Source organism: Pseudopodoces humilis, chromosome 3 (assembly GCF_049639895.1).
Source record: "Pseudopodoces humilis isolate 2021_Gansu_Grassland_sample_001 chromosome 3, ASM4963989v1, whole genome shotgun sequence".
In the NCBI taxonomy this organism is placed as follows: domain Eukaryota; kingdom Metazoa; phylum Chordata; class Aves; order Passeriformes; family Paridae; genus Pseudopodoces; species Pseudopodoces humilis.
In genome coordinates, this window is record NC_142202.1 from 78,955,948 (window position 1) to 78,973,108 (window position 17,161).

A 17,161-nucleotide genomic window follows, 5' to 3' on the forward strand; every position below is an offset into this window, starting at 1 on the left:
GAAAAAGCCACCACCTAACACCAGCTGCCATCCTCCTGTGGGGTCGTAATGGTTCTTACTGTTCCCCTGGGCTTTAGACAGTATTGTTCCCTTCAGGTTTTCGAGTCTGCTTCCTGTACCAGTATTTGGGTGAGAACAGACAAGTAAATTGCAAGAGCACAGATCTTTTTGCCCTAAGTAAGGCTGCTAGGCAATTAAAATATGACGATTTTATGTTAAGGATTACAGAATCAAAAAAGTAGGGTTTTTTTTCACTAGAGGAATAGAAAGATATGCAATTTTAGTACCCTTAGAGAAAGAATAATCTTAGTAAAGGAAAAATAATTTTAGTAAACAAGAAAAAAAGATGCAAGCAGCAGGGCCTTTAGAAACTTACAGGACTTATAGACTTCAATTCTTATTATTCACTTCCAAATGAGCTCAGTTCTTTCAAGAAGTCTTTCAATACCATGCATGTCCTTTTACACTGCCAGACTTTCATGACCCACTCCAAGTCACTCAGCATATTGTTGCTCAGATAAAACTAAGCACAGGAACAGATGAAACTAAGGCTTTCAGGCTTTTACAGTATTAGAAGCTTTTTGTTCAGAAGGATCTTTGAACCACGTACATGCCAACATCTTAACCTTGGATTTAAAGCTAAAAAGATTGGGGGCACATACTGAAAGAGCTCTGCTAGTGTGGTGTGTGTAGAGAATCCCAGGTTATTTGCCTTCTGAATGGAATAAAAGAAAGTTTTGCTGTCTTTTTGGCAGCTTCCCAGGAATCCTCTGGCAAGATCACAGTGGTCCCACATCATACGATGAAAAGAATCCAACTCCCCATTATCCTTGGTGAAAGCCCTGCAGAGGATGGTCTCTGTGGAGCTCAGTGCAGAACTGGCAAACCTGCAAGAGCGTGTTTAAGCTTGCACAGCAGAGACACAGATCAAGGCCTCAGTCACATGGGTGCACCTCTAATTGACCAGCAATAATGTCAATGAATTATAGTTCATGTCCCATATGCAGCAGACTGGGTGGCTGGAGGTTTCTATAACATTGCAAGGTTTCCAGCAAAGTCACACAGGAACTCTCTAGTACCTGCCAATAGAGCCCTTTTTGGCAGCAGAATTAAAAGAATAAAAACTTTCCCTTGGCAGCAAAGTTAGTAATTCCAAGCTTTCACTCACAAAGCTCAGCTTACTGAACTGAACCCAGTATTACAGCCTTATCCCAGTCATGCTTTGAAACACAGTTTCTTTCACATGGTTTGTGAAATGGAATGGGAATTTGCTGCTCTTGACTACAGCAATCAATTTCGTCTAATGTAGCTTGTAACAGATGAAAGGATCAGTCCAGCTTGTGATGGAGATCAGATTTCTCTCATTAACAAATACAGCATTCCAAACCATCCAGGAGAGGTCAGCAAGCCTTCTACAGAAGAACACCATCTGTTTAATGACCAAGAGATGGATATTACTGAATATACTTGAATGTTACCCAGTTTCCATTCTCAACTATCCATAGACAAATTACCATTTATATTTAATCAATACCTAAATAGAAATGGGAAACTAACACAAGCTGGTTACAAGAATAATTTCACAGCTATCTTCTGATATTGACTAAACACATGAAGAAATGGGGAGATTTTTAATTTCCTTGTGCTACCTTCTCTTCCTTATCACAATGATGGCATCACTTGTTTTTGCTCTCTGTTTTTTCATTGGCACAAAGACGCAATGTATAAATACAGATTAAAGTCAGAAGACAAACACATTTACAGGTTTGGAGTTTTGTTCTGTTGTGGAATTCAAGAGTTGCCCTGTAAAAAGAAACATACCTCAGGGAGTTAACTTTAACCTAAGTTCATCCAAGTTATTATTCGAAAGTGATGACTAATGTGATTTTTAATTTCTAGTGGGGAAAGAAGTTTAACACACCCACACACCACAAAATAGTCAGTCTCACAGGTAAGAGACTTTAGGAGAAGTTTAACACAGACATTACAGCAGCAGCCAGTTCCTCCTCTGTATTCCTCACATGACTAATGATAATGCATTAAACATGCCAGCAAGCATTTACCTTGTTCTCTATTAAATCAAGAACAAAGATCCTGTTTTATAACAAAATATCTACAAGTATATGTGTTGACTGGACTCACAACTCTTACCTCTTATTACAATGACCTTTATTTCAAAAGTTCCTAATCTTCATTACTTTATACGAATAATGTGTTCATAATACAACAGTATGCAGAAAACCACTTTCCTAAAAATACAGGAAAGATACATTCAAGTTGAAATCATTATTGATACTAGGAATGTCTTTAGTAACTGAGAAATTAGATGCAACACCTGAAAGGTCACTAAATGTGAATGGTGATGGTGTGCAGGTAGAAGCAGAACAGAAAACAGGATAAGATGGAATCATCTAGTCAGCTGACCCAAAAATAAGCATATCTGGCAGACACACATACTTAGTTTTTTTAAGGGAATGTGACAAAAGGACTTAAGATGCTCACTAGAATAGCTAAGTGTCTCAGCATCAGAATTCTATCAATATAGTGAAATTATACAATCTTTCAAGGTGAAGTTTAAGGCTGAAGGTCCAGGTCACTGATTTTTAAACCCACATTGAAAATCAGAACTGGGTATAAATCAGGATTATAAACCTCATACTAAAGAAGGACTATCAGAAACACATCAAAGTAGGTCAGATTCTGGCCTCAGAGTTAAACTACTCTTTTACAAAACCTATTACTTGCAGTACTTGGCTAGTCTCAAAGTTAAATTACTCTTTTTCTGAAATCTAACTCCTGTAATGTGTGGCACATCAGGTAAAAATCCTCAAACCCCCAAACTCCAGAAATCATTATGGGATACCATAGGTAACACAGGGAAGGGACTACAGCTATTGTGGCTAGCTGATATAGCACCCAGAGCCCTTCAACAAACCTGACATCAGCAGTTTAAGTTGACAAGAAGCCATGAAAGAAAACAGAATTAAGTGGAATAGCCATCAATATTCCATTTATACTGTGGATTAAGTTTTTGAATAAACAAATTAGAAGTGCCTGTGCCTTTTGGATAGTTGATTTGAGGAAGGAAGAATATAATCTTATGAGAAAAATAATGAAAAAATATGGTGCTCAGATACCTTGATGAATAGGACTTTTTTCTCTAGTCACTCAAGTTTTAGGAAAACCAACAGCAGGCTGCAGCTGTACAGTGGAAAAGTCCAAGTATACAAAAGAAAGGCAAGACCCAGCAATAAGAATGAGGCTTGGAGTTAGATTACTAGCTGTAGTTAGTTAAGCTGTTTACCTTACTCTTGGTTTGCTCATAGACCCAAAGATAGCTAGTTGAGCTCTAATCACAGTAAACTGCAATGAAGGGAGCACAGGTTTTCTCACTCCTGAGGATGTTGCCATCATTGTTATTGGCTCAGTCTTCCTTCTAGGATATGTCTTTCTGGTCACTGCTAACATATGCCCAGGCAGAACCCTGCCTACATATCCCCAAATCACCCATGTACTGCACCTACTAGCCAGTATTAATGGCAGTTGTTCCAGCATCTGTATCTCCCACCAGACACTTGCTGCGTTCTGCAACTAGTGACTCATGTTGCTTTCCTCTGTCTGTATTTTAAGTAGCATCAAATGTAACATTGCACTTCTGTTAATTAAGGCCAGTAAAGGAAATCACACCAGTAATTCCAATCCCAATGGCTGGGTTTCTCTCAGTGTGGGTACCCCTCCACCCATGCACAGACATGGTGCATTCATTCTGCGCCCTGGTGTCCATCACGCACTGCGGCTCCTTAATTGCCTCACATGCACAGACAGTGTGCGCTCACACTCCAAATGCTACCAGCCTCATTAGTTCCTTTCACACTTCATTTCTCCATGTGAGGCATTCAGAGGTTTCACAATCTGCCTATCTTCCTTTTAAGATGTCACAGAGCTCTTCTGCAGACCTTTGAGGGATTAACGAGCAAGATGTCTCTATTTCATTAATTAGCTGCTTCTCAGCTGTACTCCACAGCTTTCTACTAGTTCAGCTGCTCAGCTACAGTAATTAGACAACCCACTTTTCAGTCTTCCATACCATTGCCTTAGAGAGAAAATTTGACTGTTCCTGAGACTGTGGTACTTTCTGGCAATTATTAGACATCTCCTGAATGACTAATAGAGAAATCCTGCTTTCTGTATTATTCACTGCAGCATTACAGCTCCCATTCTAGGCTTTGTCTCATGCACTCTGCTGTCAATATGTGCCATCACTGGCATTCGAGCATCCAGATGTTATCTGAAAGATTCTTTATTTGCATCATTCAGACATAACAGTGATAAAGACTGTATTCACACTCCCGGGGAATCAGAGTTGCAAGTAAAGTGGGTAGTGTTACTTCTTATGCTGCAATACTTCTCAAACAGGAACAAAATCAAGCCAACAAACATATGCTGTCATGCAATGGAAGGAAGGCTTGTATATCTGAGCCCACAAATTTTCTTAGCTGAGCTCATGTACTCACAGTACCTGACATGCAGAAATTTATAGAATATGAAATGGCCTTTTTTTTTAAAACTTGCCAGTCAATTATAATTAATATTGTGCACTGAGTACAGCTACAAGAGAAAAAAAATCTCTTAAATCACGCTTAGTTACTTTACTTGCTAAAATATTTCCTTGGAATACCAAATAGTGTCCATGGTGAACAGCTCTCCAGATCCCAGAGTGATCCTACTGCTTGCTATCTTGTCTATTTATCTACTACATTACCAAGCTACTCATTTAGGCTGTGGCTGTTGCTCCTTTCATCTCTCCAAAACCAAGCACACAGACTGAGGAGGACATGCTGTTTCTAAATGGAACAAACACACCTTCAACTTAACGTTTGAAAGCAGTAAAACAAAATGTTTTTCCCTTCCCAAGAGGCAATGAGAAGCAATGCCAGGATCTGACAGACTCTTATGAGCTGTATGGGCTGTGCATACACTGCTGAGTAATTCCATCCCAGAGTGTACTGGCAGCATAGATATGTACAGACACAGCTGGCCAGATCTGAAGCCCCTGCTGCCTGTCTCCAAATATGCCTCCAAAAGCTGTAGATCAAGAAGGGCCTGGGATGTGTAGCAACCAGGGTCCTTGGTCTTGTCTGGATGAATGAGGTGCCCAGGACTAAGGTCCACCAAAGATAATACCTACCCCTGTACCCAGCCATGGTTTGTATCAGTCCTTCCCACTGCATCCCAGATAAAAAGTGAGCTAACCCTGTAAGACAGGGTGACCTCTTCATTCCATGTGATCAGTAAGGCATTGCAGAATGATTATTATATTATGTCCTTCCTAGTAGAGAAGAACTAACAAATCTACTTTTTTATCAGTGTACAGGAACTTGAACTGTTTGTTCAAGGAGGGTTGGAATACTTCAACATCATTCAAGCATGTTTTCTAACATGCAGCTTGTAGAATTGCCCCTCATGTTGCCTTATGCACAGACAATCGTATGCAAACAGTGTGTTCTGTGCAGTTTATGCATTTAATTAGACAACAGTTTGGATTTTTTCAATGTGAATGTAAGAGGGAAATGAACATGGAGCTTCCAAAATTCAGTGAGCTAAGGCTTTACAGACATGTCAGTCAGAAATAGTGCCAGAGTGTGGCAAATATCTGTTCAAAGTATTTTATATGAATTAAGCTTTCCACGAGAAAGAAGTGACTTCACTTGTCTTCACTTCTTAGTTTGGTACAGTTAACCATCCTACACTTAAAACCCCACTTAAATCACTCATGCACTGATGTGTTCACTTAGATGAATAAATTTTCCACTACCAGCTGTCCAAGCTCACTGATAGTTAGCATTTAGCTCACTAAGAGCTAAGCTAACTAAGGTTAACACACCTCTTGAAATGAACTGCAAGAAACAAACCCCAACAAATATAAAACACCGTGCAGTGACTTCAGTTCTATCTGTCTCTTATTTTGTTTCAGGTGTAGAATTCTGCACCTGGAAATTCTCCCCAGCCCTTAGTCCTTGGAGCCAATAGTATCAGGGCAAATGGGACATGTTCAAATCCTGAGCACTCAGGGCTATGAAGACATGTAACAGTCTTAAGGCAAGTAATTGAATGGCTAAACATGAGTTCCTAATATTCTGCCAGCTATTGTCAGCAGATACCATGACAGCAAGAGACAGAGCTCCCTTGGAAAACAGCTCCATAAAATGGAATGAACTCTGTTGAAAACTTAAGACCACTGCAAACCTCACTGCTTTTCCTCTTGAGATGCCAAGTACATTGCTCTGACCGCCTGCAGTATAAACAGATAGCTATTTAGAAACTTGTATAAAATAAAATTCCAAAGCAAAACACTCCAGCAATTCTCTGTGAGCCCTTCGTCATCTGGTGGGAGGCTGCAAGACTAAGGATGACAGGTGTCAGACATGCTGAGTAACGCCTGGCAGTGAAAAGCCCCGTGAAGTGGTGCAGAAAGCAGGAAGGCTCAGATCCAGAAGGATCTCTTTGTGTGTATCAGTCTTTTCTCAGATATCCAAAAAGCCATATAAAGCATGAGTCAAGCATATAGAAAAACATAAAGCTACAACTGGCATGCTTCACTTAGGAATACACATATGTTGGCAGTTTTCCTTCTCCTCCACCCCACTTGGGGTCCAGGTTCAGCCATTGGTTAAACACTTTCCTAGCTTCGATGGACACGAACCTTCAGGACAGATTTGAAGTTAAGCCTGTACTTTACTACCCTTAGGTAGTAAACAAGGCTTGACAATGAACTTAAAATGAAGTCCATAAACTTCATGGAATAAAAAAAAGTAGTGAAATGTTCTGAAAGTGAACTAAAAATCCAGCCAGTTCAAGATTTCATCTCATCAAACACTAAGACAAAGCCATTTTTCAGGCTAAGTACATCTGGCACTACAGCTCAAATCTCAGGTGAATAAAGGTCCTGGTTATGGCAAGCATTTTCAAAAAAAAAAAAAAATCTTGGCTGTCAAACACTCAGTCCTGTCATGCTGGCCATTTCCACAGTAAGGAAAGCGTGTTGTGCTTTGATGACACAGCTCTTCCCTTGTCCATTTTATCAAGCAGCGAAGAGAAAATAATTGAAAAAGACAAGGCCTCTGGCCTTCTGGGTGTGTTTCGAACTGTGCATGTCAATGCAAAGCTGCAGCCTCATGCTCCCAGGCATGCATAGCACTCACCCTGCTGCCAGAGCTCTCAGGACACTGATAAACTCTTGATACTGCTTAAAATAGAAACCAACCATTCCTCTTCACAACACACATCAAAAAAACATGCACAACGTGATTTCTACAAAACTTTACACTGCTGGTCAGAAACTTATATGGCAATTAGGCACAGCATATACTTCAGATTCTTTTTAGATCCTCAAACATATGAATGCTATCATGAGCCCTTCATCACTGAGGTCATCATTGTGGTATGCTATGAACAAATCAAACCTTAAGAGATTGCACAGATCTTCAGACTAAGGTCAGGAGCCAAAATCAGGTATAAGAAGGTGAGATTCAGTATAAAACATCCCAGCTGCGTCCTGTTGAAGGATGATGGGATGATCTGCACAAATGTCAAATCAAACATAGTTCTTACCAAAGTACTTGAGCTTCAGAAAACACTTGCTAATGGTCCTGCAGCTCCTCTGCTAAAAGCTTTTCACACTTCATTATGCCCAACTCAGAATGCTTTATGCACAACAGAACAGCTGACCCTGTTCCCCCTCCGAATATACTGGAGTTACTAATATGCAGTTCTTTCTCACCAAGACGTGAAAGCATTAATGACTCACCAGAACACATAGAATCAAGAGGACTTGGGGTTTTCCTTAATCTCAGATTGCAATGAAAGAAAGGAATTTCAGAAATTAACTTTCCCAGTATCTTACAATGAGTTTAATACTGTGTTCTGGAAGGCTTATACTCCTGAATCTGACCAAAAGTACCACTGGGAGGTGGTACCCTTTTTGAACACATAGTACAACAAAGGAATCCAGATCAGAACTTCTAATCATTGTGTGTTCCAGTGTCATTCTGTAATAGTTACTAGTGTCAGAACTCTATTCCTGACACATCTTACAGCCAAAACTCTTACTGTTTCTACAGAAAATACTCAAGCTGGTGAAAGGAGAAAAATCATTGGCAATTACTTTTTACCAAGTTAGCTGAAACATATTGTGAGAAATGAACTTGTAAAAATTCATAAAAATCTAAATAAATGTATATAACAATAATGATATAAAATATAAAGTACAGTATGACACACAAGCCCTTCCCAGATCTAGCCACGAATTCCCACTCAAAGGATAACGATCCTAGCCGGCGCCCATCAACAAAAGAATAGACAGGACGCGGCCCATCAAGCTGACAGGAAAAAAAACTCCTCAAACTGACAAGGACAGGCTCGGTGACCATCAACGGGGAAAAATAGACAGGACACGAAACATCAAGCCAAAACGGAGAGGCACCGACGAGATATTCATCACCGGACCCGAACACCTCGCCTTGCGGGCTACCGTTGGGGGAAGCCATCAAGTAAACAAAAGGAAAAATCCAGCCGAAATATCCATCGGCTCCAACCCGGATCCAGCCATCCCATCCGGAAGGCCTGAACCACAAGAGGCACTCAAGATATCTTTACATATGAGGAGACTCGGTCCGGACGTCCATTGGACTCTATTCTCCAATTCCAGGAAATCAATTCATACGACAATCAAGGACTGTTGATGAATGGTGCCTACCTGGAATTTGGCCTCAAGGCTAAAAATTCCCTATAAAAAAACCCCGGACAGTTTACCCTCCTTCGTGGATTTGGGAACACCTATACCTTTGGGTATAGACCCCTGTCCACCCAGCGCTGCGCTGTTTGTTTTATTGTGGTTTTCCCTCATTGTTTATTTTTTATAAAAATTGTTTTATAATAAATTGTTTTTATTTAACCCAAATCTGCCTTTGCATTTATAACAGATTGGTGCCGTGACTCGGATCGGAGAAACTGCGGGGAATCTCGCTGCCCAGGACGGGTACCCCCGCTGATTTTGGCGGCCTGGTGAGTTGAGAACCCCCGTAGTTCATTCCGATATCCGAACCAAATTTAGGCGGAGGTAAAAACCACAATAAAAAGGATAAATCCGGATCGGAGAGCTCGGAAGGCACGGGAGCCTTCGGAAGCCGCGGCTTACTTTGCTCGGTTTAAAACGTCTAGTGCGCACAAGGGACAACCCACGCAGGAAAATAGCTGTAAGTACTGCTGGTTGAGCGGCGCGATCGGGCGAGTGGTGTGAGACGTGATTCTGATCACGAAGCGAGTGCGGACTTCAAGGTCGCGTTTCCATCCTCCCGCGAGGGAATTGGCCGGCCGCGGAAAGGGAAGCGATACAGAGTGAAAGTTTTTTTTTTTCCCTCGACACACACTCGTAAAACCTGAGGCCAAAGGGTGTGTCTCGGGAACTGATCGCAAGGTACTAAGAGGGGAAGGGACGTCTTGTCGAGCTCGAGGCTGGGTAAACCCTCTTAGTAACGGACCCAGGGAGAGGTCCAGGGAAGAATCAAAAAGTTTCCGATTACAAGAGACCTCAGCTCAGCTCGCTGAAAAGGTGAGTATCGGCAAATTTTGATTCCATAAGTACACAACGCAGAAACTGGATAATCGACTCCGGGAGAAGTCGAAGAAGGGTAAGAATATATATTTGCGAAGTATGGGGCAGAAAAAGAGTAAGCTTCAAGGAAGAAGCACAGGAAAAGATTCCTCCGATCAGGGGGAGGAATCACCAGACATCCCACTGGAAAGTCCCTTGGGGTGGATGCTAAAACACTGGGAAGAGATTGTCCCCAAAGGAAGGGGAAATCAAAGGAGAAATTAATACATTACTGTATGGAGGTTTGGGGAGGACAGGAGTTGAGAAGTCACCTCAATTGGCCAGTGTTAGGCACATTTGAAAAATGGACGTGTGTAACAAAGTTGTTCTCCTATGTGGAGAACAAAGTCCCCTCAGATCCTGAGGAGAGGGAATACGCTAAGCTCTGGGTAAATGTCAGAGTAAGGCTATTTCCAATAAAGCAAAAAAGAAAAAACGTGAGTCGAGAGCTGAGTCCTGGGAACCCCTCGATCACTTACCACCCCCGTATCGAGGACCAGCGGGACCTTCCTCTGCAGATCAAGTATGCCCACCAGCACCCTTGGGCCCCCGAGACCACCCCACTGAGATACGTGTGTCTCAAGCGGGAGAGTCGGGGCCAGCAGCAATGCCGGCAGCCCTTCCCCTTTCCCCGCCTGTAAACACCGTAACCACAGCAACCTCCTCGGAGGTTTTTTTCTGCGCAAGGCTGGGAACACCCTATCCGCCCCTGCCGATCCAGCCGCCACAAAACAACCGGGACCCTCCCATACAACGGAGGGGTGCTCCTCCCTTCAAACCGGGGTGGCGGCAGAATTCCCACATTTAATAACAGGGAGGCAACACACAATCACCAATTCCCCTCCCGCAAGTAGAACCCGTTTAAAAGCAAGAATGATAGATAATGAATGGGGAGAGAGTGAAGAGGGGCACCGGTTGCTCCCTCTTAGGGGAAGTACCGACGGCCCCGGGAGTGATCGGTTTTTGTGATTTTCCCCCTTAACTCTGGAGATGTAAGGGCATTTAAGAAAGAGATGGGGCGGCGGTTGTTAGATGACCCTCTCGGAGTGGCTGAGAGGTTAGATGAATTTTTAGGGAGTAGCATTTATACCTTTGACGATCTTATGGCAATCCTGAGATCATTGTTTAATCCGGAGGAAAGAGAAATGATTAAACAAGCGGGGATCAGAGACTGGGACAGACGCAATCCACAGGGGATGCCAGGTAACCAGAAATGGCCTAGTGTAAGCCCGAGCTGGAATGCACAGACAGAGGAAGGCAGACGGAACATAATGGATTTAAGGAGCATGATTGTACAAGGTATAAGAGAAGCGGTCCCTAGGGGCCAGAATATTAGCAAAGTTTTTAGAGAGTGTCAAGGAAAAAAGAACCACCCACTGAATAGATCGAGAGATTACGGCGAAGTTTACAGATTTACTCTGAGACTGACCCGAACTCTCCTGTGGGGGAGGTTCTGTTAAAAAACACAATTCGTTACTAAATCTTGGGAGGACATTAGGAGAAAATTAGAAAAGATCGAGGGGTGGCAAGATAAAAGCCTCCAGGAGCTCCTAAGGGAAGCTCAAAAAAGTATACATGAGGAGAGAAGATGAGAAGCAAAAATTACAAGCTAAAGTTTTAGTAACTGCAGTAAAAGAAATCCAGAAACAAGAACAGATGCAGGGTAAGTTTAAAACACTACTCGGAAAAAGTCGGGGTTCTCACTGGGCAGCCCCGGCCCCACGGAGAGAGCCCCCGGAATACTACTACTGTAAAAAGGTAGGACACGTTCAGCGGAATTGTAAACAAAGAATAAAAGATGAGAAAATTTTTCAAGAGGATTAAGAGTGTCAGGGGCTCTTTAATTTAGAGACCAGAACATCCAAGAAGCCCTTGATAAAATTAAAAGTGGGCCCCTAACGACAAGAAGTAAGTTTTCTTGTAGATACTGGGGCAGAGAAAAGTACCCTGCAGAAATTGCCATACGGATGTGTGGCTAGCAGAGAAAAAGTTTTTGTAATCGGTGCAAAGGGAGACCCCTTTGAAGTACCTATAATAAAAGATGTGGAAATAGAATCTGAAAATAAAATTTGCTTAGGGAATTTGCTATTAGTAGAAGAAGCAGATTACAATTTACTGGGAAGGGACATGATTGTTGCTTTAAGAATTAATATCTTGATTAAAAATTCTGAATTAGTGGTGAAAATATTTAAGTTGACTCCTAAAAATGAAGAGAAAATAAACCCTGAAGTATAGTATTCAAAGAGAGAAAAGAGTTGAAACAAATAATTGATGACCTCCTAAACGAGGGTACTTTAGAGCCTTGCATGTCTCAACACAACACCCCCATCCTGGCTGAAAAAAAAAAAAAAAAAAAAAAAAAAAAAAAAAAAAAGACGGATGATAGCGTCCGATTAGTCCAGGACCGACGAGCGGTAAACGCTAGGACCCAGACTAGATTCCCGGTGGTGGCCAACCCCTATACTTTACTAAATAGACTCACACCAGAAGATGTGTGGTATAGCGTGATTAATTTGAAAGATGCTTTTTAGACTTGCCCTCTGGATGAAAGAAGTAGAGATTATTTTGCATTTCAGTGGGAGGACCCAGATACAAACCGTAAGCAACAGCTAAGGTGGACGGTCCTCCCCCAGGAGTTTGTGGAGTCTCCGAACCTTTTCAGACAAGCTTTAGAACAAATGTTAACCCAATTTGCTCTTGAGGACAGGACAAAGCTTTCACAGTATGTAGATGACTTGCTAATAGCTGGACCGACTGAAGAGAGTGTAAAGAAAAGCACGATTGCCTTGTTAAACTTTCTAAGAAAGAAAAGTTTGAAAGTATCAAAATCCAAGCTGCAATTCACAGAGCCTGAAATAAAAAATAAAATACCTCAGACATTGGATATCTCAAGGAAAAAAATTAGACCCGGAGAGGGTAGCAGGCATCCTTGCATTGCCTGCACCAAAAACAAAAAGGCAAATTAGACAAATTCTAGGGCTCTTGGGATATTGCAGGCAGTGGATTGAGGGTTTCAGTGAAAAAGTGAAGTTTTTGTATGAAAGATTAAACACTGACAGGCTGAAGTAGACTAAACAGGATGAGTCTAATTTCCAGAAATTAAAAACTGTTCTTATGACTGCCCCGGTACTAACTCTACCAGATACGAATAAAAAATTCCAGTTGTTCGTGAATGTGAGTAAACAAACAACACAGGGAGTCCTGACTCAGGAATGAGCAGACAAAGGGAAGCCTATAGGCTTCAAAGATCTTAGATCCAATCAGTCAGGGTTAGCCTACGTGTTTACCAGCAATTGTAACAGTGGCTCTGTTAATAAAAGAAGCAAGGAAAATAACTTTTCCTCCCCTGGTAGTTTACACTCCCCACGATGTGAAAAACATATTGCAGCAAAAAGCAAAGAAGTGGCTGACTGATTCCAGGCTTCTAAAATATGAAGCCATCTTAATCAGCTCACCCGGTTTAGAATTGAAAAACCACTGCACAAAAATCCTGCTCAGTTTCTATTCAGAAAAATTAGTACATGATTGTTCTAAAATCGTAGAGCTGCAGACCAGATAAGTTACATCAACGCAAACTGTGATTGTTTTCCATTTATACATTTTAAATGTGCTTGTTGTAAACAAATTTGAGTAACCCACTGTTGGGGAGAGTACAAACCTAAGAGATTGTGTACCAATTGTCTGACTAAAGAACAGGAGCTGACTAGCCGTTTCTTAATACTTGTCACCCGGGCGGGGTTTTTAGAACTTAACTATCCTGAGTGGTACCTGTTTTTTCAAAAGGGGATTAGAGGTAAATTAGACTCCAAAGCAAAAACTTTAAAAAATTGAGTGCCAAAAGACAGTCAAGGTACCGAGCAGGACAGACACAATTAAGTCGTCTCGGTGGGCTGCTTTCAAGAGAAGGTACGCCATAAGGACTACAAAAGCCCCTGAAGAATATCCTTGCTGCCGAGAAGATGGTAATCCCCGCCGTATATTTCTATACGGGCGAAGGGCAAGGCAGAGGGATACACCGGTGGGGAATCCTGACTGTCCTGAGTCTAGCCGTGTGCTTAGCTGAGAGAATGATTCCCGAAGTACCTCCGGGGGAGTGTGAGCAGTGTCAAACTGCCACAGATACCAGACGAATAGTTAACTACTGTCCTCCGGAACGTTGTTTGTCTAACAGCACTCGGTATAATCTTTGTGAATTAAAGGGGAAGGTCTAGTGTTACCACTCAGGGGCAAGGCTTAAAGACGGGCAGTCTAAAACTCCTATGAAAAGAAAGACTGAAACTTCCCATTTCAGGTATAAGAGAGAAGTGGGAATGATTCCCCCAATTCCAATCTGCAGCCAATGTAACAAAACTGTCTGGATAGGGGGAAAAAGACAATCCACCTTTTTGGCATATTATGCGGTTAAACCCTTTATGTTACAATAAAGCGAATTTAAAAATGTGTCCCATGAGAGAGAAATTATATTGGGAGGTAAGAAATTAAAAACATGAAGAAGAGTTTTTTTAATAATGAACCGATAATCCTTGATTTGTTAAAAAGTAGTGATGACCAGGTATGTTTGCAATTCAACCAAGTATTCTGCTTCTCCAGGGATGAGGAAGGGGTGGACCCTGAAAACAAAATAAAACAATTAACCCTAGAGTTTAAAGAGACGAGAAGCGGAAAGGCTCGGAAAAAGAAGAAGCTAGAACAGGAGAGGCTTAACTCTCTTAGTGAACATTATGAGCAATTAGAGAAACAATACAGCAATTGGGGGTTGCCAAACCCCAACCAGAATCTTTTTATAGATCTAATGCAAGAAATAGCCACAGAATTAGGTCTATCTAACTGTTGGATCTGTGGCGAGTTAAAATCAGCTGAAAGATGGCCTTGGAAGGGAGAGGGACTAACCCCAGAGCAACTCCTAAAATAGGAAGGCTCTAAAATATCAAAAACAAAACAAAGACCAGAAGGATGGGTTATAGACCAAAGAATAATCGGTACTGTCTGCATTAGCAGAGAGGGAAAAGAATACACTGATTTAGTAGGCTATACCCCGTGTGTAAGCACACTCACGGTGAATTCGGAAAGCAAAACAAAAACCTGGCTAACCTGAACCACCCGCGGGCTATTGGAGTCGCTCCCGGGGGAATAACTGTGAATGGATAGAAATAATTGAACTTTGCTGGTACAAAAACTCTGGGGCCAATCCCTTCCATGAGCTAATAGGATTGAAGGAATATTGAGATGATCCGGCAAAGTTGAACAAGGGTTGGGAAGCTCCTGATAGTATATATTAGATATGTAAAAAAGGCATACAGCAAGCTACCCAGAAAATGGAAAGGATCCTGCACACTTGGAATAATTCGGTCCTTTTTCTTTACTCTACCTAAAACAGAGAGTAAATCATTGAGCCCCTCTCTTTGAGACATTAAACAGACAAAGGAGGGAATTAAAACGGAAACTACCAATAGCGGGAGGCAACCAGAAGTAGAACGAAGAAGAATGACCTGCCAAAAGGATCATTCAATATTACGGGCCCGCTACTTAAGCAAATGATGGCAGCTGGGGTTACAGAACCCCATTTATCTCCTCAACAGACTTATCAAGTTGCAAGCGGTGGTAGAGATAGTTTCCAACCACACTTCAGAAGCCCTAGAACTCCTAGCCAAACAACATTCACAAATGAGAGCTTTTGTGTACCAAACCAGACTAGCTCTCGATTATATGCTAGCCGAAGGAGGGAGGAGTGTGTGGCAGATACAACGAATCCGAGTGTTGTATGGAAATTAGACGATTACGGAGGAGAAACAATAAAAGGATTGGCTGCTGGAATTAAAAAAGGTAGCTCATGTGCCAGTCCAAAAATGGAATTCAATCCTACAAGCCTCCTGGTGGGACCAGATATTCGGGCAAGGGGCTTGGTGGAAGAAGCTAGTATTTTTCATCACTTGTTCAGTTGCCGGAATCATTTTTCTTTCCCGCTTAAATCCTTGCTTCATCAGACTAATTCACTCTGTTGTGCAAGGAATGCAGATTGCCACACTTCCAATTGATCCTGAGAAAGCGCAAGGGAGACCTACTCCTCTCTCTAAACTAATGAAATTAGAGGAGAAAAAAGAAAACGAAAATGTGATTAAAGCCTTAAAGAATTTTGAAAATAAATATAACCTGGCACAAGCATATAGTGAGAATTCGTTAACAGACTGGGAAGAAGATGAATGTGAGTAAAAAAATTATAGTCCTCCCCTGCAGAATTGGATGAAATAACACGAATTTTTAATGTAATGAATTATTAGGTGGGGGACTGTGAGAAATGAACTTGTAAAAATTCGTAAAAAATCTAAATTAAATGTATATAACAATAATGATATAAAATATAAAGTACAGTAATGACACACAAGCCCTTCCCAGATCTAGCCACGAATTCCCACTCAAAGGATAACGATCCTAGCCGGCGCCCATCAACAAAAGAATAGACAGGACGCGGCCCATCAAGCTGACAGGAAAAAAAAAACTCCTCAAACTGACAAGGACAGGCTCGGTGACCATCAACGGGGGAAAAATAGACAGGACACGAAACATCAAGCCAAAACGGAGAGGCACCGACGAGATATTCATCACCGGACCCGAACACCTCGCCTTGCGGGCTGCCCTTGGGGGAAGCCATCAAGTAAACAAAAGGAAAAAATCCAGCCGAAATATCCATCGGCTCCAACCCGGATCCAGCCATCCCATCCGGATGGCCTGAACCACAAGAGCCACTCAGAATTTCTTTACATATGAGGAGACTCGGTCCGGACGTCCATTCGACTCTATTCTCCAATGCCAGGAAATCAATTCATACGACAATCAAGGACTGTTGATGAATGGTGCCTACCTGGAATTTGGCCTCAAGGCTAAAAATCCCTATAAAAACCCCGGACAGTTTACCCTCCTTCGTGGATTTGGGAACACCTATACCTTTGGGTATAGACCCCTGTCCACCCAGCGCTGCGCTGTTTGTTTTATTGTGGTTTTCCCTCATTGTTTATTTTTTATAAAAATTGTTTTATAATAAATTGTTTTTATTTAACCCAAATCTGCCTTTGCATTTATAACAGATATTCTTTCCAATTAGGATTCAAACACGTTGATAATTCAGTAACATCCAGGAGACAGATGATAAGGGAGGGTTTCATGAAGTGACCCTTTCCAGCCTGAATGCAGCTTCCAGTGTAGCAACTATTAATGGGGAAGGGCTGGTTTCACCCACAAAGAACTAGCTTTCCCTGGTAATAGTTAAACAGCATCACAGTAGGCTTTGGCCTTTTAATAGTTTAATTGCTTTTTCTTCCTGAATTCCAGCAACTCCCATTCACACCACATAGTCTAAGGCAATCTTAGGAACAGTACAACAGCTTCAGTTTTGGATATTTTAATCACAGCATTTTGTTGCTGTTTTTGGTAAAAGATGTGAAAGTCGGCACAGACAGTAGAGAACTGGCAAAAATCTCTAAGAGCCTCTGCCCAGGAAATAATTTTGACTCA